The sequence below is a fragment of the Mirounga leonina genome, unplaced genomic scaffold, assembly GCF_011800145.1.
Source record: "Mirounga leonina isolate KUSES-001 unplaced genomic scaffold, KU_Mleo_1.0 Mir_178, whole genome shotgun sequence".
Taxonomy (NCBI): Eukaryota; Metazoa; Chordata; class Mammalia; order Carnivora; family Phocidae; genus Mirounga; species Mirounga leonina.
The window spans coordinates 19120263-19143636 of record NW_023270464.1 but is presented as its reverse complement, the minus strand read 5'-3'; the positions used below and the strand labels follow the sequence as shown (position 1 = coordinate 19143636).

Here is a 23374-nt window from a genome sequence, read left to right as displayed (position 1 = left end):
AGAAGTTCTTCTCACTGGTCGAGGAGGGAGCATTTCACTAACTGAAAGACTGAAGGAGAGGAAGAAGGTAAAGACCTATCTTGGTAAAGCTTCTCTGTAGACTAATTCATCTGTTTCATCTCCCCCAAAATTTACTCCTGTAGACTACTTTACAGATGTGCCCTCTTCTGTTTCTCCAAATTAACAGGCAATGACCTGTAGAAAAAGCTGTGCAGTTACCCAACAAGTACAGCCACTCAAAAGACCAACATGTTCCTACTCACATCCAAATGGAAATGTTTACAAGCCTGAGAATCAGCTGGGAATGAACTCCCTACTCTCCCCTCTACACAAACACAGGCTAACATCCGCCAGCTGAAATCTGCTGCTCAAAAAATTGAGTTGCTCTTACATAAGCAACAGGAACTTCTTAGAATGTTTTTCCCCTAAATTCTACAAAAATCTGATGAAAATAATCAAGCTTCAGACCCAATGCCCAAGTTTAAAAGAGAGTGAACAGGGCATCTCTCACATTCAAAACTGCAGTGAAAGTGAACGGTAATGTTTCCGTCAGTACTAGATTAAATTTCACAAACCGCAAGCACTAATAAAGGAATATACCATCTTACTGCTTCATGGCACATACTGAAAAATACATTGGCTTTTCACACAGGTAATTAGCATTCTTGAAGCCTGCTATTAAGCTGAACAGAAAATTAAAAAACAAAGCAGTTACAAAGCAAGTTGGACAGACCAAAGAGACATGTCCACGACCTCCCATTATAGACCCTGATGCTATCCCAGGTCAGAGCAAAGAACAAATGAAGAATGCAGCCACCCACAGAATACCTCCCCACCCAGTACCAGAGGGGGAAAAAAAAATACCACAGAGCTGGGAATCTAAAAACTCAGTTATGGAATCTCCAAGGAGACACTCCTGCTTGGTTGATATTCAGATATGGGCTAATAGCCTCGGGCCTCCAGTTCTAACAAATACAACCATAAACCCCACTAAGGGTCAGCATTAGCTGCACTTACCAATCCCAAGGCAAGCTCTGCCTTTCAAGGGCTCTCATCAGAACAGAACTGGAAGCAAGGAAAACATTTTTTAAATCTTACCAATCAAATCAACCTATTCCTTTCACTTTCAAAAATCTGAACTCTTAAATTAGGTTTCCAGTTCCTCAATAGAAGAAATACACTATGGGAAGTTAAGTAGAAACGACAAAGGTTTGGAGAATATGGTCATCATATGCTCTGTAAATCCTATACTGCCTTCCTGAATGCGGGGGGGGGGGGGGGCGCGGTACAGGACGGGGGACCAAATGGATTCAGAAACACAGAGGGGGAAAAGAAGGAAAATATGGACATCAAATCCAGTAGAATGGATAAGTAACAATGTGAAGACTAAAACAGAGCTCCACTATTTAAAAAGTCAACAAAAGTAAAGACAACTACCCCATATTAAACTATTGCTCTTACAGATAAACAATTATAACTGAGTAAAATATAAAAAGCTACCCTTTGAAGGCACTGGAAGGAGACGGAAGCAGACAGCTGAAAGAAGGACAAAATACTGGGTAAGAATCATTTTTACACTGCTTTTCAACTAAGGCCCAGATCACAGGATACAGTAGACAGAAAGCTGCAGTCTTAAAATCTCTATCTAAATCCTTGGTAGACCCCTGAATTGTACATATACTGGGGAGAGTCCAAGACTTCCAGCAAAAAGCAAATCCATTAGGCTGAAAGAACTGAGCAGGGATCAAACTAAAGTGGGAGTTTGGGGCCAATCCAATTAGCTGCCTGCCAGAACAAAAGTTAGTATTTTTAAAAGATAAAAACCATGGTGGTCTCTAAAACACATCATCCACAATGTATGGCATGTAATAAAAAATTACTAGATATGTGGAATCAGTTTTAACATCTTACTGGATCCCTTGATAAGTGAATTAGATAAAATCTTCAGCACATATGTGTGCAAAAGAGTAATCAATTTACCTTTGAGAAGCCACAGACAATACCTACAAATCATATATCTGATAAGAAACTTACTTCCAGGGGCGCCTGGGTGGCTCAGTTGTTAAGCATCTGCCTTCGGCTCAGGTCATGGTCCTGGGGTCCTGGGATTGAGCTCCGCATCGGGCTCCCTGCTCAGCAGGAAGCCTGCTTCTCCCCTCTCCCACTCCCCCTGCTTGTGTTCCCTCTCTCGCTATGTCTCTATCTGTTAAATAAATAAATAAAATCTTTAAAAAAAAGAAACGTATGTCCAGATTTTACAAGAAACTTTTCCAACTCAATAATAAGAGGACAGCCCAACTAAAAACAGATACTGTATCTGTATAGACATTTCCCTGAAGAAGATATATGAACGGCTCATAGGCACATGAAAAGATGCTCAACAGCATTAGTCATTAAGGAACAAATTAAAAATACAATGAGATGCACATCTACCAGAATCACCCTACATCTATTAAAGAACTTGAATTCTTAGTTAAGTTTTACCACAAAGAAAACTGCAAGCCCAGACAGCATCAAGGTAACATGTTCCAAACATTTAAGGAAAAAATGGTAACAATATCAAGAAGTGGGGGACGGGGGTAAGGGGATGTCCCATCTTTTTTTATGCAGCCAACATTAGCCTGGTACTAAATCTAGACAAAGATATTAAAAGAAAAGCAGAAGCCCTCATGAACACAGACACAAAAGTCCTTAACAAAATGTTATCATTTCAAACCCAGAAACAAAAAAAGAGGACAATACACAATCACCACATGGGGTTTATCCTAGGAATACAATGTTGGTTTAATTTTTGCAAATTAATGGACTTTACCACCATCAACAAAATAAGAAAAACTCGACAAGTATCTCATTAAGATGCAGGAAAAAAACATCTGACAAAACTCAACCCTGATCCTTTATGAACAGAAAGGATACTTCCTCAACCTGATAAAGGGAGTTTACAAAAAACCTACAGCTGAAATTATACAGAGAGATGAAAGTATGAATGTTTACCCGTCAGACAGGCAACAAGAATATCAGTTCTCACCAGGAATCTACAAAAGAACTACTAGAAATAAGTGATTTTTAGCAAAATGGCAGGCTACAAGGTCAATAAACAAGAATCCATTATATTTCTAAATATTAAACAACTGGAAGTTGAAATTTTAAGCATTTATAACAGCACCAAAAACATGAAATATTTAAGAATAAATTTAACAAAATATATGTAAGGATAAATTTAACAAAATATTACAACTGTAAACATGCTTTAAAAAAAAACTGCATGGTCATGATCCTGGAGTCCCGGGATCGAGTCCCACATTGGGCTTCCTGCTGAGCAGGGAGTCTGCTTCTCCCTCTGACCCTCCTCCCTCTCATGCTCTCTGTCTCTCATTCTCTCTCTCTCAGATAAATAAATAAAATCTTTAAAAAAAAAATAAAAATAAAAATAAATAAAAATTAAAAAAAACTGCATAAGACATTTAAAAATAGGGAGATACGTCCAGTTAATGGATTAGCTCGATATAGTTACATGCCAACTCTCTCCAAATTGAGCTACAAATTTAATGCATTTTCAATAAAAACTGCAGTACACTTTCTTATGAAAATCAAGAAGCTGATTTGATAATGCACACAGAAGTGCAAATGACCTAAAATAGCCAAATGAATTTTGAAGAACAAAGTTGGAGGACTTACACTACCTGACTTTACAACTATAAAGCTATAAAGCTATAGCACTCAAGACCCCGTAGTATTGGTGTAAGAACAGATAGAGGACACAAAAAAAGCACAAACTAAAAAGAAAAAAGTGGATACACTGGACTTCAACAAAATAAGGAACTTCCTGCTCTTTAAGACACTATCACAATGAAAAGGGGAAACTGGAAATTATTTGCAAAACATATTTGATAAAGGACATGTATTCTGAATGTATGAAGAACTCTTAAAACTCAATAATATGACAAGTATCTCCAAAAAATGGTCAAAAAACATTTACTAGACCTTTCACCAAAGAAGACAGATGCACAATATTAGTAGTCTTCAAGGAAATAAAAATTAAAACCTCCATGAGATAAGCACTATATACCCCCCAGCATGACTTAAATTTACAAGATTGACAATACCAATATTTGATAAGTAAAGAGTGACTGGAACCCTCTCATATATTGCTGGTGGGAAGGGAAAAATATATTTTTGAAAAACAGTTTGATCGTTTCTTTTTTTTTTTTTTAAGATTTTATTTATTCATTTGAGACACAGAGAGAGAGAGAGAGAGAGAGCATGAGCAGTGGGAGAGGCAGAGGGAGAGGGAGAAGCAGACTCCCCGCCAAGCCAGGAGCCCGATACGGGACTCGATCCCAGGACCCTGGGATCATGACCTGAGCTGAAGGCAGACGCTTAACCATCTGAGCCACCCAGGCACCCCCAGTTTGATCGTTTCTTAATCCTACTCTTGGGTATTTATTTACTCAAGAGAAAAGAAAATACATGTCTATATAAAGAGTTACATGCAAATATTTCTAGAAGCTTTACTCGTAAATAGCTAAAAGCTAGAAACCATTCAAATGCCTGTCCAACGAGTAAACAGTTTGTGGTATATCCATACAATGGAATACTTTTCAGCAAAAAAAAAAAAAAGGAACTACTGATACATGTAACTATATTGATAGACTTCAAAAGCATGATGGAAATGCAGATATAAAAAACTTATGTTGGGGGCGCCTGGGTGGCTCAGTCTTTAAGCGTCTGCCTTCGGCTCAGGTCATGATCCCAGGGTCCTGGGATCGAGCCCCGCATCGGGCTCCCTGCTCTGTGGGAAGCCTGTTTCTCCCTCTCCCAGTCCCTCTGCTTGTGTTCCCTCTTTCGCTGTGTCTCTGTCAAATAAATAAAATCTTAAAAAAAAAAAAAAAAACTTATGTTGTGTGATCTCACTTTTACCAAATTCTAGCAAAGTAAAACTTCAGTGTCACAAAATAGATCGATCAGTGCTTTGCCTGGGCTGTGGAGTGGGGGTAAGGGGACTGACTGCAAGAGGCAAGAAAGAAACTTTCTGGAGTGACAGAAAAGTTCTATCCCTTGTTTGTGGTGGTGGTTATATGACTGTATGCAGCTGACAGAACTAATTAATTGACCTGTACATTTTAAGTGGATGAATTTTACTATATGTAAATTGTACTCTAATAAAGCAAATTTCAAAACAATTTTTTTCACTTTTTCTAACAACTCAATAGTCGTTTATAAAGTTGTGATGTTCTACATCATTGTGTTGAACATCAATTATCTCGGTGCCATGGCTGGGCCAGGATAACAAAGTCTCAGCTTCTTCCACAATGTGTGTGGTAACAGGCCGGCAACAAGAGGCCAGCGAGAAGACAGGAAGCATGGAAAGTGCATAAAACCAGATAACTAAGCTACTGCCATACTTTTGCTAAATAGCACTGAAAAGTACATAGATAACAGGGATAAGAAAGTGTACATTTACAATGACACGTAACTAACAGCAGCTACATGATGCTGCGGCTCACAGGAAAGAATAAAATTGAACATTCGTGGAAGGTGTATCTCTGTCCTCACATCTTCACAGAGACATAAAATCACTGAAATCTCTTCACCGTCATTGCTTAAAGCTCCGGTCTTTTGTCTAACTGCAACCCAAGCCTAACTGGGTACACACTGGATACTCAGAACAAAAGAAAAATGATTAGGGCATATTAGAGTTATAGAACCAAAGGCAGGGATGGACAAGAGAAGCTATTCTGAAAAGGGAAAGGCCATTAAAAAAACAAAAAAACAAAAAAACAGGAATCTGTAAGCTAGATAAGAATTTCAAAAAATCTGTACAAGCCACTTCATCTCTCTAGGCCTCAAGTTATTCCTCTATAATCCCCATACTAATACTTTAGGATTCTCTGTTCGGAGTCCAAAGTGCCCTGGCCAAAGTCTATAAGCATACTTATTAGAACAGACCGGCCATGTTATTTAATACATGCTGTTTAGGGGTGCCTGGCTGGCTCAGTCAGAAGAGCATCTGACTCTGATCTCAGGGCTGTGAGTTCAAGCCCCACGTTGGGTATAGGGATTACAATAAATAAACAAGCAAACAAACAAACTTAAAAAAAAAAAACACATGCCGTTTAATAGTCGTGGTGTCCTTGGGTTGGAGGAAAAAGAGGTTAGTAGTTAAGTCCACATCTTAACAATAGTGGGTTCACCAGAAATGACCTGCAAGTGATAATGCAGAATTGCATCATATCAATCACTGAAATAATGGCAGCCATGTCATTCCCATTTCCAGGCAGCTATTCTAGAAACAAGCTTAGGGATAAATACTAAACTTTACACCTAACACAGTACTTGTCTATACTGGACTATCTGTTACAATTTAGAGCAACCTGGAAAAGAGATACCTTGACTACCGTAACACCCAATAGTAATGCACACTGTATACAGCAACTACAGACAGAACTTTAGATCCACCTATTCTAGAAGGCATGAATAAATGCAATTTCTTATGATCAGAGGCACTTTTGGGCCACACAGGACACATACAAAGGTCTACGGTCTATCATGGTAAATCCTCTTAAATGTTTGTGCATCTAACAAGGGCCAGCAACTACACTCTTGGGACACAGCAATTCATCAACGGGTAGTCATAGCCCTGCAAGAGCTCTCAATCTGTTAGAGAGAGATGGTATGTAAGCACCTAATTACAAGGTATTGACAATAATGCTACAGGTATTTACCAAGTTTAAAGTGTGGAATATGGGCACACTGACCTAAAAACACTAGTAAAGACTAAACTCTTCCCCAAATATTAATGTAATACAGAATTCTACAAATCCAGTTCATGTCCTAAGCCCTTTATATTAGCTCTGCTTTGCTTAGGTCTCTTCATAAGATAAAGAACAAAACATTTCAAAGTGCAACTCATCAGAGAACCCCAATCTTCTTTAAAATATCAGAGCTGTGTTGGGACACCTGGGTGGCTCAGTCGGTTAAGCGTCCGACTCTTGATTTCGGCTCAGACCATGATCTCAGGGCCGTGGGATTGAGCCCCGCATCCGGCTCAGTGCTCGGCGCAGAGTCTGCTTGTCCCTCTCCCTCTGTTCCTCCCCACACTGGCTCACGCACTCACACTCTCCCTCATAAATAAAGAATCCTCAAAAAAAAATAAAAATAAAAAAAAATAAATAAATCAGAGCTGTGTTGTTAAAATGCTAGTGTGACTATTCTTCCTAGCTACAAATCACAATCAGTTTTACCAGAAGGTTAATTTTATTTCACAATCCTTTTCCAAAGATTACCTCTCATCTGCTCCTGGAAATTAAAATAGTCCAAACTTATAGGACAATTACTAAATCCACAAAAACTGTCATAATACAGTGTTATTTTCAAATGTCAATATACTTCTAGAAGGGCTGGGATTTTCACCAGTTTTGAAGGGGCATCAGCCACAGAGTATGTTCAGGCTAACTTAAACATGTAATCCAAACTGCGAGCCCAACTAGACAAACCAGAAAGCAAAGACAAGATTCCCAAGTTCACTTCCTTGCAGCCTAAGTAGGTTTCCATGAAGATCTCAAAACTTCCTTTACCCTGAAAAATGCAGGAAAGCTTTTCCACATGGTCTCATAATATTCACTCAGCTGAGATTGAGCTCAAGAATGACCCACCTGCACAATATTTTGAGAGCAAATAATAAACAGACTCTCAATCTGGGTACAAAGCAAGCTAGTCTGGGCTGTTCCTACACCATTGAAGCCAGAAATTATAAGGTTTTTGTTGTTGTTCTTCTTTTATATTATTCTGAAACAAAAATACAGGAAAAAAGCAACAGGTAAATTTTAGTCCCTGAAGTATAGCAATCAGGCCTCAATCCCGCCTTAGTCAACACTGAAGGCAGTAACTCAAGTAAAGACAGAGAAAGCATCCTGACCAAACCTGCTCAATGTACTAATGGATAAAAGGCTGAATCACAGAACCCAAATCCAAAAAGATTATGGGCTGGAACATCGGGCCCTGAAACTGTTCACCTGTTCGTTTACTCATTCACACATTCACCAGTTTAGTATGCAGGTGCTGCCATGCCAGGCACAGCATTAGGTGTCCGCCTGCTGATGGAAAAATAAAAACACAGTCCTTGCTCTCGAAGTATATGCATTCCAGGGGAGACACATATGAAAACAAGTAAGTGGAAGGACTTACCTGGTTATCCAGGTAGGAGAAGACACGAGGGAGTGTGGGGAAGAAAGAGGTCAGGAAAGACAGAAGAGGTGCCTCCTAGCTAAATCTTAGAAGCTGAATACAACAGGGATGAGAGGAGTTGTTCCAGAGTTAAAACTGTGTACACACTCATACAGAGGCACAAAGAGTCCGCTGTTTCAGGGTCTAATAACTGGTAGTTCAACAGGGCTAGAGCACAGATTGTGTGGGGATGATACTAAAAAGAAACTCAGGGAGTAAGCAAGTTCAGGGATAAAAAGCACAATCACTCAAACATCTATTAAGCACCTACTATGCACCAAGTACAGAAAATATGCAAGGTATGCATTTAGAATCAATTACATCACATAAAGGTCGGAAAGAGGTGGTAGAGCAGAAGAATCACTAGTAAAATACACTAAAGGGTTGGTTGACACAAAACGGAAATCAATAGTCGACAGCATAAAATGGCTGCCCAAACCACTAGTATGCATTAATAAATGTATAATTAACACAGTTGTATACGTGTGTGCGTGTGTGTGTGTGTGTGTGTGTAGTTCAGTACAGTAATAGATATTTTCTGTCCAAGCAAAGAAGCTGGCAGGTGATTCCAAACCACTATTTATTCAACAGTCCAGGAATATAATGGTCCATTCTGGGAACCCCACCAAGATAGACACAGACAAAAAAGGTTGGGAACAAAATAAAGGAGGGGTGGTAAGAGAAATGAAAACCATGTTGTGGTGGTTGTTTTTTTTAAAGTCAACTCTATGCTCAATGTGGGGCTTGAACTCATGACCCCAAGATCAAGTGTCACCCACTTGAGCCAGCCACATGCCCCATGAAAACTATGTTTTAAAAAGTAACAACTGATGAAACTAGAAAGGTTTACCCGGGAGAAAAGGTCCAAGGATCTTTAAAGGATCTTTAAGTTTTTCTTAATGCCAAGATTCTACAGCTTGCCAACTGAGTACAAATTTTAAAAACTTTTTATGGTGTTTCAAAAGTTCATTCAAGTCATCACTGTCACCAATAAAATGTACTGTGTGTCTCTTATGAGTAAGGTGCATTGCTACAAAATAAGACGAGGAAGATGGATAGGAGGCAGAAAGTACTAAAGTGCAAATATTTTGCTTTTAAATACCTCTGGTCTACTACAGTACAGACGACAGATCTATACACAGATACAGAACAAGGTTAAAAATAAATGCCTAGAGATCAATAAATACCGTTCAGTTTAAGAAAACGATGGATGAATAAGAAGCTACCAGTTTTAAACTCCCTCTGTGAAACTAATTCCTTAAAACAGAATTACACAAAGATGTATAAAATGGGAAATGACCTAGAGTAATTAGCTATGATGAAACCCAAAGGAAATCAAAGGAATACATATTCATGTGGAAAGCTTATTATTAGATACAGATTCTTTTAAGCTTCAAAAACTCCTGAGAAATAGGTATTATCCCTATTCTACAGGAAAATGAACATCAGGGTTCAAAGACTTGTCTAAAGACACGGGGCTCAGAAGTGGCAGACTTTGGAATCAGCAGGACTCCAAAGCTCTTTGTTAATCCAAGACTATATACCACCTCCCAAAACCTGTAACTAGATTTCTAACACCTACAAAGGACACACAGGCAAGGGAGACATGTGAATATTTATAAACAGGGGAGTCACTGGTCTGATAAAACCTAACAGGCAGAGGCACCGACTTTAACCCTCTGGTTGCTGGGTCACAGGGGCTGTGTTAGAAGGGAAAGGACTGTCCTAGGGCAAGTCCAAGGGCAGCCAGAGCAAACGGGAACAGGGGCTTGGGGCAGGATGTCAAACTCTGAACAATCAGGATGGCCTTGCCAGTGCATACTAGCTGGGTGTGCAAGCATGCATTTCTAGAAAGGTTAAGGTCAGAACCACAGGAATTTGGCTTCCACATTTCAACCAAGGCTTAACAACAACTCATTACCAAGTGACTCCCAGCTCTGCCACCAGCATCATCATCTAGTAGAGAAAAGACCCAACAAAAGCCTCCCCAGAGGTAGCGCTCTGGCAAAGCTGACTCTGATACCAAGAGAACTCACTGCCTTTGATGTTTCAGTCCAGCTGAAATGTACCAGTCTCCTTTCTGCCCTCTCTCAGAAACAAGAAGAGGGTAGCAGGAAAGGAAAGAAGAAAGAGGGAAAAGCAGGGAACACAAAAAGACCCAGTGTTCACTGCAGACCTCCAAAGGAAACCAGCCCTGGCACAGTTCAAAAAACCCACCATATTCTACCATTTTGCACAATTTAGTCTTGGCTGCAACTTAATCTACTGATGGCCTAACAGGGTGGATTTGTAAGACCCAGAAAGGAACACGCCAGTATGGATTGAAATCAGTCAGGCTTTTAAGACCAGACATTTGCCGGGGGGTGGGGGTGGGTAGAGCAATCAAGCCACGGTTCTTCCTAGGCTCTACGCCCCCCATCCTTTTTTACCGCCTTCTTCTTATAAACAATGTCAAACACTAATAAGTTTTACTTAATTCTCTCACTGCATTTGGGAAATGTGTATCCTTGTTCCTTCAAGTAATTTTTTCTATCCCATTCTCCCTCTTCTCTTTCCGGAACTTCAATTACATTCAGAGTATAGACATTTCTTAAAGTGTCCCCCAGGTCTCTGACGTTCTGTACATTTTTGTTTCAATCTCTTCTCTCTGTTCTTCTGATTAGATCATTCTTATTGATCTAAAAGTTCAGTGATTCTTTACTGTTATCTCTGTTCTGTTAAACTTACCTGAAATAAAAATTTTCCAGAATATTTTTTCTTTTTTTGCAGTTTCTGTTTCTGCACTGATTTTGTAACATTTCATTACAAGTAAGTCTTCCTGTACATAACTGAGAATAGTAATAATAGCTGCTTTTAAATCTTTACCCACTAAATCCAACATCTGAGTCATCTTTGAATCAATCTCCGTTGATTATATTTCTCTTGAGAATGGGTCATGTTTTCCCGTTTCTTCCTATTTTTTTTAAGATTTGTTTATTTATTTACTTGAGAGAGAGAGCGCACACAGGTGCAGAGGGAAAGGAAGAAGGGACAGAGTCTTAAGCAGACTCCATGCTGAGTGTGAACCCCCACACGAGGCTCGATCTCACGACCTTGAGGGCCATGACATGAGCTGAAACCAAGAGTCGGACACTTAGCCAACTGCACTACCCAGGTACCTGCTTCTGCATATTTTGAGGAATTTTAGATTGTACCCTGGATATTGTGGCAACACTGGATTGTTCTATCCTCCAAAAAACCTTGATTTTGTTTGTTTGTTTGTTTTAGCAGGCAGTTAGCTGAACTAAGATGTCCAACTTCTGCCTCTTAGATGGCAGGTCCAATCTGCATTCAGTTGAAGCCTTAGCTTGGCTGCCCCATTCATGTAGAGATCACCCAAATATTCAATGATTATTCCTGGAAGGTGAGAATATGGCTAATTTTTATTTTTCTACTTCATATTCTAAAATGTCCTTAATGAGCTGTGTTCTACATATTTCCGAATTCCCATCATAAACATATTCCAAAAAAAAAACAGAATAAAGGAGATACTTTCAAAGAATACTTAAAAGTTAGTTGTTGTTGTTTTTTTCACCGCAGCTTAAGGCAGATGCTTCATCCCCTGATGGGACCTGCTTCTATTCAGCCAACATTCAAACTCTTTTCATGATACTCTGGCTTAGGAACGTCAAAAAAGAAATTCACTACACTTTACCAATGCAGTCACAGCTCAGCATCACCCTCCAATAAGGGTTGGAGCTCTCTATGTGAAGACAGATTCAATAAATGGAAGAACCTAAAATAAAGGCAAATCTGTTTGTTTGTCACCAGGCAACAGATGTCTACAAAGGAAAAGGACTAAGGAAGCAGGTGTGCCCACAGGCAGTGACTTACAGACCACTGCGAGGAGCCAGGCGCTACAACCAGACAGCACAGAGCTGACGCACACAATCTCTACCTACTTCTACCACAGCTCCAATGCTGCACACTGATGAGCAGATTCAACCTCGGGCTTCCCAAAAGAACAGTAGATCCTCTCTTCAAAAAAAAATAAATAAAAAACCTTCAATGGGTCCCCTAACCCTTATTTTTAAAAAAGCCTCGCAAAGCCAAGAATAGGTTTCCTTCAATTTCATATCCTCCAAAGCACCTGACATGGTCCCACACCACAGCAGGCCCTCAACAGTGGTGAGAACAAGCATTCACTTTCGAGGTCAACTGGACTGAGGTCAGAACTTTGGTATGCCTCTTACTTTCTTATTTTAGAGGAGTTACTTCTAAGGACTGACAAAAAATGCAGATATAGAAGAGACTCCTTCCATGAGGTCTGGAGCAATTCACTTAACCTCTCTGAGCTTCAGGTCCCTGGTCAGTAAAAAAGGGATCATACCTTTCTCACAACACTGCTGGGAGGATTAAGCAAGAAAACGTAAGTAGAATGCTTAGCTACACTCAGGCCTGGCGCACCAGGGATAATAAATTATCGCCATTACTGTGACAGTAGCAAACAAACTTGGAAATACCTCCCCGGAACCCAGAACCTCATGGAACTTCTGGGGAAGGTTCATGAGCTCAACGAGAGCTCGGAGCGAATAGTTCTGCATGAGCTGACTAGACCCAGGGCGGGTTTGAGAGCTGCTAATTGAGCAATCAGAAAATGGAACGTGAGGGCAGCGAGTCTCCTATAGACTCTGAGGTAGTACAGTCCTTAGTATCTGGATTCTGGTTAAGGAGGAGTGGTCAGGAATTGGTTTCATCTCTAACACCTTATGAATAGTCATCTCCAACTCAAAGCAGAAAGGCCTGTTTAACTAAAATGTTCAGTGTATATATCCGTGTGACTAAACAATTAAACAGTTCTGATTTTGCTTACAACAAGAAGGACGATCTTACAACAGTTTAGAATATAAAAGCAGAAAGTGTATGCTTCTTTGCTCTCCAAATGACCTGAAGCTTGGAAAAATGCCATGCACTACAAAAAGGGCTTTTCTGGTTTTCTATGTTTGAGGCAAGACAAATAAGGAAGATCTAAGACCTACCTCTCAGGATGGTGGTATACAAAAAGAAGTACATAAAAGAGTCCCTTATCTGTTTTATTTCCCCCTTTTCTCCAAGGAGAATGAACTTCAGACTACATGATGTAGAATGAATAACAGCAAAGCAAAAATTAACAGCCCAAGACCTGGAAAACTCTGTCAGAGTTTCCGACTTAAAGGAGTTTGTCCCAGGCCAGAAAGAGATTTACTTCCTGAGTCCCAAAAAATTATGCAGGCATACAAGAGACAGAAGAATATAAAGGGACAACAGCAATTTGCAGTAAGAGAGTAGATTCCATCAACTGTGATCTATTGAGTTTTATGTCAACATCAGCCACAAATCGTTAAAAGGATGCTTTCTGAGCCTTCCAAAAGGAAATAATCTAAAAACCCAGCATACATCCATGTATAAAACATTCCAAGACAGAGCTCTTTCTTTCTTTTTTGTTTTTAAGTAACTTTTTCACTCCAAGGGATTGAGAATATGTCGATTTCAACAGAACACCTGTCTAAATCTCCCATGATATTGTTGTGAAGGAAGTAAAGAAACGTGGTTTAAGGGGCACCTGGGTGGCTCAGTCGTTAAGCGTCTGCCTTTGGGGCTCCCTGCTCTGCGGGGAAGCCTGCTTCTCCCTCTCTCACTCCCCCTGCTTGTGTTCCCTCTCTCGCTGAGTCTCTCTCTGATAAATAATAAAATCTCAAAAAAAAGAAACATGGTTTAAGAGGAGGTGGTAGCCTCAGATTCAAGCACGTATGACTAAAATTCTCCCTCCCCCAGCACATGCCACTGTCTGTGCTTCTAGGGTAATGCATGTTGTTTGTTTTTCTAGGAATTTGGGGAAGCACTGTGGAAGGGGTGGAAATATGCCCCATTCCCCACTGCTGCCATCCTCAATCCTATCACAGTTTCAACAAGAAAGCAAAATGAGGAACTGATGGGTATCGCTAAGAAACAAGGTCTCTATTACAGGCATCTACAACTCCTCCCCACTCTACACACTCATTCCAAATCTGATGAACACTTTTACCAAGATCTTGAAAAATCCAACAATAAAATGATCAAATATACAGACTATCTGAGGTTCATTAGGAATACTAATATACTGAAAGTAAGACTGAGGATCCAGGGGCACCTGGCTAGCTCAGTCAGTGGAGCATGACTCTAGATCTCAGTCATAAGTTTGGGAGGGAGGGAGGGAGGGAGGGAGGAAGATTGAGGATCCAAAAACCCTGAAAGGCTAAGAAAAATGTACCAAGGATGTACATGAGGTGACCCAGGTGCCAAGATGAAATTATATATGGATATAAATGAATCCTACAGGTCTCTGTCAACATCCAAATGGATACAAGAAACCTATCTTATCAGCATATGCAGAAAGAGACCTGTGACTTTTGGTAGCCAATAATCACTCCTCTGTCAGTAAGATGAATTAGGGTTCTCAGGTCAAAGAAGGGGATAGTCTGGCTCAATATCTTGAGAGCTGTTAGGAGACAAAAGAAGAAAAGGGAAATGAACTTTAGAGAGCTCAGATGAGTTATTCAAGATAAAACGGTTATTAAATATGAGAACAGGGTGATAGCTCAGGGGGGTATGTAGGGTTTCCCTTTGAGGTGAGGAAAATATTCTAAAATTGACTGTGGGTCATCACTGCACAACTCTGAATATCCTAAAAGCCACTAAATTGTACACTTTAAACAGATAAATTATTTGGTATATAAATTATATCTCAATAAAGCCTTTAAAAAAATCATCAAACCCAGGTCCATATCCTTTCCATCTTATTGAAGAATTCTTATTTTTTAAACAAATCTATTATTTAAAAAAGCAAATCGGAGGTTCTGTCCTTTTATGACTACACATTTACTTTTTTGGCCTAACCCACTCCCCATTCCTTCCTTAAAGTTCAGAAAGCAGGATAAAGAACATTAAGTCCTGTCAAGTAGCACACCAAAACCAATGAAGTCACGGAAACTATGGCTCAAGTCTTCCCACATGTTGTTTGATTTGGCACTGACTTTGCTCCAAAACAAAAAGAAAATCTCGTTTACCTGACTTCCATTTGCAAGGGTACGACCAACTTCCACAGTCTACAACAGCATTATCCGACCCACAGATTAAGCAGAAGGCCCACTGTCTGAGGTCATCAGTCTACATTAGCCCCCAACTCCCCTTCTCTGTGTTCATTACAGAATTATGGTTATTTCTATCCAGGCCACACAATTTTGTACTTTATACACATCAGGATGCCTCTTCTGTGACCTCTAAGTACCTAAAGCTCTCACATTCACTCAACATACAATCACAGAGCTCGTGTTACATGCTAGGAGCCATACAGGGTACTGCGGAGACAATGCGGAGTCCTCTGAGGGTTTAGCCTGCACTCTCAGAGGGCTTACAATCTAGTGAAGGACAAAATCAAGTCAGCACACTAATAAACAGAAAACCGTAACAACATTACAATGAGGTGGTATCATGAAAACAAATAGCAGGGAGACTTTACCTGTTTGGGGAAGTCAAGGAAAAGCTTCCCCCAAGGAAGCAACTATTTGAGCTGAGAGCTGAGAAATAATAGTCAAAGAGAAGAATCCTTGAGATACAAAGACCCTAACAAAGTAGGTGAATAGGAAGGATTAAAAGAAAACAAATGCAAAGAGAACAGGAGGGAATACTGCTGGAAATGAAGGTGGAAAAGAGTAGGAGCCAGACCACTGAGAGCCTCCTAGACCCCATCAACTCTTCTGGTCTTTATTTTACAAGTAAGGGTCACGATTAGAAAAGGATCCCTTGTTTATATACTGGACAACAGAGCGAAAGGCGGCAGGCGGTGCTGGATACAGGGATGCCAGGCAGAAGGCTGTGGCAAGAACTCACGTAAGGGGGCAGAACTCGGGCTCAGGTGAGCGACGAAGAAAGAAAGAAGGGGGTAGGCAACAGGTAACAGGATGTTAAACTCAACAAAGTTTGTGGACAAATGTAATGAATATGGGGGTAAGACAAAGGGGCTATCAAGGACGATTTCTAGATTTCTGCCCTGCATGTGGAGACTGGCAGTGGTGCGGTTTACTGAGAATGTCAAGGAGAGGATGGGGAATTCGTGTATGCCTGTCTCCCCCCACCAGCCTGTCTTCCCCCTCCCCAGCTCGAGGAGAGCCACTCAGTGGATTTTGAAATACTAACGAACCAATGAGTGCACACCCTGCGAGGAACCCTATCTAAATGATTTCCTTATGGGGGTCCATTTTCTGAAAAATTCTAGCTAAGCAACAGAAGAGTTTTCATGAAAACAACTCTAAAACTTAGCTAAAGGCAAGTGACGACCACACATTCCAGTTCAGAAGGCACACTTCACAGAAGCACAGGACAAAATACTAAGCACAGTACCCCCAAAACACCACAGGGCTGTCAAGTGTCACATGCTGGATTTCTGCCTCCAGCACTACACCTCTCTCCCCAAACTATCTTCTCTCCCGCACTAAATAATCAAGTTGATGGCATTCTCTCATAAAACTGTTAAAACACCAATCATTTTACTTTCATGTTTAAATGCCCTTTTGTTCTCTAAACAGATACACTTACCTTCTGAGACCACTTTCTAGGAATGACAATATCAAAGCTAAAAGGAAATGGTGCTAATATAGTTCCAGTCCCTTTTATCTTACAGAAAAGGAGAACGACCCTAAGAAGTAAGGAAGTGACTTGTTTGGTGACAGAACTGAATGGGACTCAAACCCTGAGGATCCAATCCCTCTCCCCCCTCCACCTCCCACACGCTGCCAAGGCAGGTTTTTCCAACATAAAAATATTTTATTTATTTGACACCTCTGAACATTTCTAATCATTTTAGCAAATGGCTGGAGGACTGGAAATTAAAAGTTCACTGAACTGCAGCTCATCTTCCAGCTGCAATACAGCCCGTGTGGAGCACTGAGGGCGGGACCCACACAGAGGAGCAGAACGAGGGAGGATGAGAGACAAAAGGTCCAAAACCCGTTACTGCTGTGGCGACATTTCCTACCTCATCTACCACCAAAAGGTGCACAAACCGTTCAACTTCCCCCAAAGCCAGAGCAAGGAAAAAGGAGAGGAGAAAGAACCTCAAATCAATTTTTGCTCATTAGTTTTACTCATTAACTTCAGGAAGGGCTGGGTGAAGTGGCAGGAAGAAAAGACATGTTTGCCTGGCCAGACAACTTAGGCTACTTACCTCTGGATAGCCCTCACATCCAACAATTAACTTCTCCATTCCACTCCCTCAGTTTCAACGATCTCTTACATGCGGATTGCTCTTGGCATGGACTGTATGTAGCTCTAACTTCCTTTCTGAGCTCCATACCCTGACTGCCCACCAGCCATCCTATTCCCTGTGGATGTTCTCCACCAAACCAATCTTCTGTACTCTCCCTCTCTGCCCTTCATCCTCATTAATGGTCTCACTTCAAGCTCTCAAGCAAACTCTTCCCTTGTCCCTCACCACCTACCTGTATCTCAACAAACCCTATTTAGTTTACCCCCACAATGACCCCTTACCCATCCCCACTGGCCCAAGGCCTCATCCTCTCCCTTGGACTATGGCTTCTGTATTGTTCTCCCTGCTTCCGGGCAGGAGCTGTCCCCCTCATCATTTTGAGGTTCAACTCCCCCACAACTGGGATACAATTTGTGTGTCAATTCTCTGCTCAAATCCTTCCAAGGGCCCCTTGCTTTCTCTTTCTTCACAATAAGGCCACACTCCCTAGCCCCAAGCTACTGTCTACCCTAATGTTCATGACCTGCTGCCGTCACCAGGCTGCTCACTAATCCTGGCACTTCCACAACTAAAGTCAAAGTAATTAGAAGGAAAAACTGCAGGTAGAGAGAGCACCATTACAATGAGACCAATGTGAATCATTTTGGGCTCTTCCCATTACTGCCTTAATTTAATTGATTGAATTTCGTTAATTTAATTATGGCCTGACTTCTTTCACAGTTGATGGTATCTTTTTCCCCAAGCCAGGCTACAAGTACTGTAATAAAGGTAAATCACAGCACCATGGGAACCCAAAGGAAGATGTAATTAAATGAATTCTCATCAGAGCACACAGCTACATAAACTAATTCCATAGTATGACAAGCAGATAAGAAGACAGAATTAAGTCACACATCAGGACACAGAATATCCCAAACAAACTTCTCACACCGACGATCACTAAAATGGTTTCTGCATCAATGATCACTATAAATCTTAACATATTATCAGTTTACTTCTCTGTCTTCAAAATTAGAACACATCAGTCTTCTCCCAGGCTGACTCTCAGGGGGGCCATCAGAGCCTATTGCTCCCACTGTGAGCTCCGGAAACATAGAGACAAAGTGCCTTTCAGTGGTGAGGTGCCAAGCTGTTCACCATTTCTTTGGTATTGTAGGGGCCTCAAAAACAAGGGACCACCTGCACGCCGTGCTAACCAAATATTCATTAAAATTATCTGCCATATTTAAAAAATGTAAGTAATAACCCCAAGGAGATTCATTCCAAAGAACTATTTTGCTCAGATAACTTATCAGAGATCAGAGGATAAAGGGCTTTCTGATTGAGCAAGCATCTGGAGGATGAGGGGGAAGAAGAAAGAAGAGTAGAGCAAAAGTCTTAAATACTTTAAGAGCAGACAGACATTAAATGGAAAAACAATATGCGTGACCCCATGCAATTTCTCTCTACCTTAATTTCCTTGGCTGTAAAACAGGTTTTAAAACAGCTATGATGATTGTACCATATGAAGAGTTAACGTCTTCTGTGGTAATAGAATACCTCGGGGCAAAGGGGCTGGGAGAGAAAGCCTCCAGGACAGAAGAGGTCCAAAATGGAAAGTAGAAAGCCACTGAGAACAAAATCCCCTCAACCAGGAAGTGCTGTTAGAATCCTGAGGCTGGCCTCACTAAACTGTAACTAAATTGTAATCCCTTTCCCACAAATCTTCTGAAAAAGATTAAAATGGATTCTGTATTCCCTCCTAGACATCCCAGAAGGACTGTTTTATTTGCTGGTATTTTATTCAACCACTAACGCTTTTCTTTCCAATTTTCCTGAACATGTGAAAAGCAAAATGACAGTCAACACAAAGTTAAGATTTTACTCTAAACAACTTCTTACTCCCATGTGGATTTCTTCTGCAACCAAATCAAAGGTTCACTGGCACCAGAATGAGAGAAATGAAAATAATTCACTTCTTATTTCCTTTAGGATTTCTTTTCCACACCTCCTAAGCCACCTTTTGTCATTCTTTGTCCTGATTCACTGGTCCAAATATGGTAAGATGACTGTGGGAAGCCGTGACCCTTGGTTGTTTTCTGTTCTACTGTTTGTTTTCATGAGCCTAACGTAACAGTAAGATGCTCCACTCTAGCCTGAGTTCTAATGCTCGGTTCCAAAAGAACATTTATTTGGAATAAATACAATTTATATAAGTAGTTGGCTTAAGTGTAAAGCCCTAAATCACTAAACAAAATAGTTTAGTGATTAACAGAGTAGGTTAATACAAAGAACTCTGCCTTTAACTGTCCAGAGTCCAAACATGCCACCTCCCTCTGCACTCATTATACCTCAAGCCTTAGCCTGAACCACGACAAAAAAAATTTCTGCTGACAAACTTCAATGAAGGGGAAAAAAAACTGGATTCCTGGACAAACATATCAACCACCTTTCTGCTTCCAGACAGGATACTATATGGCAATGACGTAAGCAACATATTAGAATAAATTATGTTATTTGATAAAGCGAGGGTGTCAACGGGAAATCCTGGCTGTCAAGAAGGCCCTGACCATCATAAACCTCTCCTAAATGAAGGAGGAATGAGCTCCAAGATCACAAATATCATACACACATATACCTTGTTTACACTGAAAAGAAGAGTGTGCTACAATTGATGTTCTTACCCATTAACTCAAGTGCACACAGTGTGAAGAGGCGAGATTTAAGGACACTCAGGGGAAGACAGAGGTCCCAATGATTGGTACTCCCGACCACATCACCAGAAACATATTTCATGGTTCCCCTAACATGAGAAATTGAGAATGCTGACATATCCTAGAAGGATCTTTGTTGAGTAAGCTAGTCCATTTTACAGACGAAGAAACTGAGTGGCTTGCCAGGGTAATCCACAGCTACTTATTAGGTAATACAAAATAAATTCAATCAGTCCAGTTCAAGGAATTTTCATGTTAAAAAAAATCCCAGCTCTCTCCTCATCTTTCTATTCAACTAATAAATACCAAAGTCAGAACTAAGGCTCTCGAAGTTGAAAGCACAGCACAGAAAGGAGAAGACAAACGAGGCTTAATCTGAGCAGGACATAAGGGGATCTTGGAACTTCTAATTCTGGTAGAGAATAAAAGGGAGACCACATGAGCCAGGAAAGAAAGAAAAGGAGAGCTACCGCATCCTTTCTTGTAAAGCCTTCCAAACCATGAAAGAAAATACAGCTTAATGATTTGAACTGAAAGATGCTTAAGTTTTTCTCCTAGTTTTCAGATCTATCACATACTACCTAAATGACACTGGGCAAATTATTTAACTCAAGACTATAAAAGAGAAAGGGGAGGTAGGAAGAATGCAGAAAGGGAATAAATTCTCATTACTATTTTTGGGGTGCCTGGGTGGCTCAGTCGGTTAAGCGTCTGCCTTCAGCTAAGGTCCCAGGAACTGAGCCCCATGTTGAGCTCCCCATTCATCCAGGAAGTCTACTTCTCCCTCTCCCTCTGCCCTCACTCATGCTCACTCTCTCTCAAATAAGTAAATAGAATCTTTAAAAAAAGAAAAAAAAAAACCTTATAAAAAATTCTCATTACTATTTTAATTATGATTTTAATACTTCACAGAGCTTTGTGAAGTACAAGGCCTGGCTAATAGATGTTCTTCAAATACCAGCTCCTAATCTTTTCCCCTTCATGAGAAATGCAAGTAAACAGGCCTGAACCCATCAGTAGATCAAAATACTGTTCCAACTATGCTGTCCAGAGTCCACAGACCAATCACACAAAATTAAGAGTGCTGCCTTGCCAAAATCAGGATGGCAGTGAGGGGGAAAGAAAGGCTTTTCTTTATGCTTTGGTAACTTCCAAAAATTTCTGTAATAAACATGTTCTACTCTTTTTTTTTTTAAGATTTACTTATTTAAGAGAGAGAGTGTGTTGGGGCGCCTGGGTGGCTCAGTCGTTAAGCGTCTGCCTTCGGCTCAGGTCATGATCCCAAGGTCCTGGGATCGAGCCCCGCATCGGGCTCCCTGCTCAGCGAGGAGCCTGCTTCTCCCTCTCCCACTCCCCCTGCTTGTGTTCCCTGTCTCACTGTGTCTCTCTCTCTGTCAAATAAATAAATAAAATCTTTAAAAAAAAAAAAAAAGAGAGAGAGTGTGTGGGGAGAGGGGCAGAGGGAGAGAGAGAGGGAGCATCTCAAGCAGACTCTCCTCTGAGCGTGGAGCCTGATGTGGGGCTCCGTCTCACAACCCTGAGATCATGACCTGAGCCGAAACCAAGAGTTGGACATGTAAACGACTGAGTCACCCAGGGGCCCCCATGTTTTACTTTTATAGTTAGAAATAATTGGAAAAAGAAAAGAAAATGTTTTAAGATGGGTTTCATCAGTTTCATGTTAGAACTATTTTTAACAAATGTTCAAGTTAGCTTATTCTATCGTAGGCTTATCTGACCCAAATTGTTAAAATAAGATTTCATAATCACCCTCAGACGGAGGGGATAACAGAGCATCTTCTTAACTAAAGCCAAGCTGGCTAAAACTCTATTCACTGTTTACAAAGACTCTGTAAATGTCTTCTTAATAGAATCAGAATCAAAGCAAAGCAAACTATGGTAGGAGACCACCCTACAGTAAGGGCAAGACTCAACACAAACCCCTTCCCTCCTTCCCCCAGCTCAGTCAGAAAGGAAACCTTCTTCTCATTAGCATATCCAAGAGGGCAAGGCAGAAACAGGGCTTAAAGAAAAGAACTTCTAAGAGTCTTTTCAACAAAGGGCACTAGGAGGGGATATCCATGGGTGAAAAAAAACAAACAAAAACAAACTTAAACTCTCACCTCACTCCACAGCAAAAATCAATCCCAAAATGGATCACAGACATGAACGTTAAGTGTCATCCCTAGGAAAAGGGGTAACTCAGCTTCTTCAGATCGCATATATGACACAAGAAACTGGGGGTGGCTCTGAAGAAGGAGGCGTCCTAAGAACAAGAAGAGTATGTGAAAGCTTCAATGCACCACCCCGTTGGCATCTGTGACTGCTTTGAATCTCCCCTCCCTCGTTGGTACCTGACTGGCCTCAAGGTAAATGAAAACTGGTTAATTCAAGGAAAGATTCACCCATGCAATACCAGATAAAACAATTTCTACTGATGAACAGAGAAGAAGAAAGCTCTGTTATCTGTACAACAGCTACCTTTTTAAGATTTTGATTTTGCATCAGCGCGCTCCCTCTCCAGTGCCAAAGTCGGTCCCTCCTGGGATCCCCAAGTTTACAATATAGTCAGTTACAACAGCAGCGTTCCAGAACACATGAATAAATTCCAGAGAAAGAGAAATCTACATTAAGAAAAAGTCTCCCCTATAAAACAGATATACGTATGCCCAATAAATATGGAGCTTAAGTTGTTGTATGAACAAGTCTGTAACTTAGAAGGCAGCTGAGAACTTGCTAATCATAGTTAAAAGAAAAGGCAACAGGCAGGAGATGACCGAGGTCTTTGCTTTGATGGAGGGAAGGGCGGAGGCATCTGGATTCGTTCTTCTGGATGCACAAACTGGTTCAAAGTACACTGCTAAATATATAAAGGATGGGCAGAGAACACCATAAATATGGATAGCATTGCTGGGTTGTTCTTTTTTCCTTTTCAGGGAATTTCCAAATGCTTACTTAACTATTCAGTGACAACGTGGTTTTCATGAATCCACTCCAGACCTGGTCACACAAACACTTGTGTGTTTAGGAAACTTAGCTAATAATATGAAGGGGTGATCGAGAAGTCCCTATGATTGGGTCCAGACCAAAGTGAAGGCCAAGGAGCTTAAGGATTGACAAGCAGTCATCACATTTTTAGAAAGGTATCATCTCATCGCATTTCTCCACCTACAAATCAAGAAGGAGTAGGAAG

At 40.7% G+C, this 23374-nt stretch overlaps 1 protein-coding gene across 14 annotated transcripts in view; it reads right to left on the bottom strand.

The window, feature by feature from the left end:
• The window catches only part of AKAP13 (A-kinase anchoring protein 13), a 320846-nt gene that overhangs the window by 253270 nt on the left and 44202 nt on the right, over positions 1–23374 (bottom strand). Inside the window, exon 2 of one of the 14 annotated variants that reach the window (XM_035024073.1) lies at positions 14625–14722. The exons of 12 other annotated variants lie outside the window; for them this stretch is intronic. The gene's annotated coding sequence lies outside the window, so the exon portion shown is untranslated. Of the gene's footprint in view, positions 1–14624; positions 14882–23374 lie in introns of those variants that run through there. One more of the 14 variants, XM_035024074.1, reaches the window with a different exon arrangement.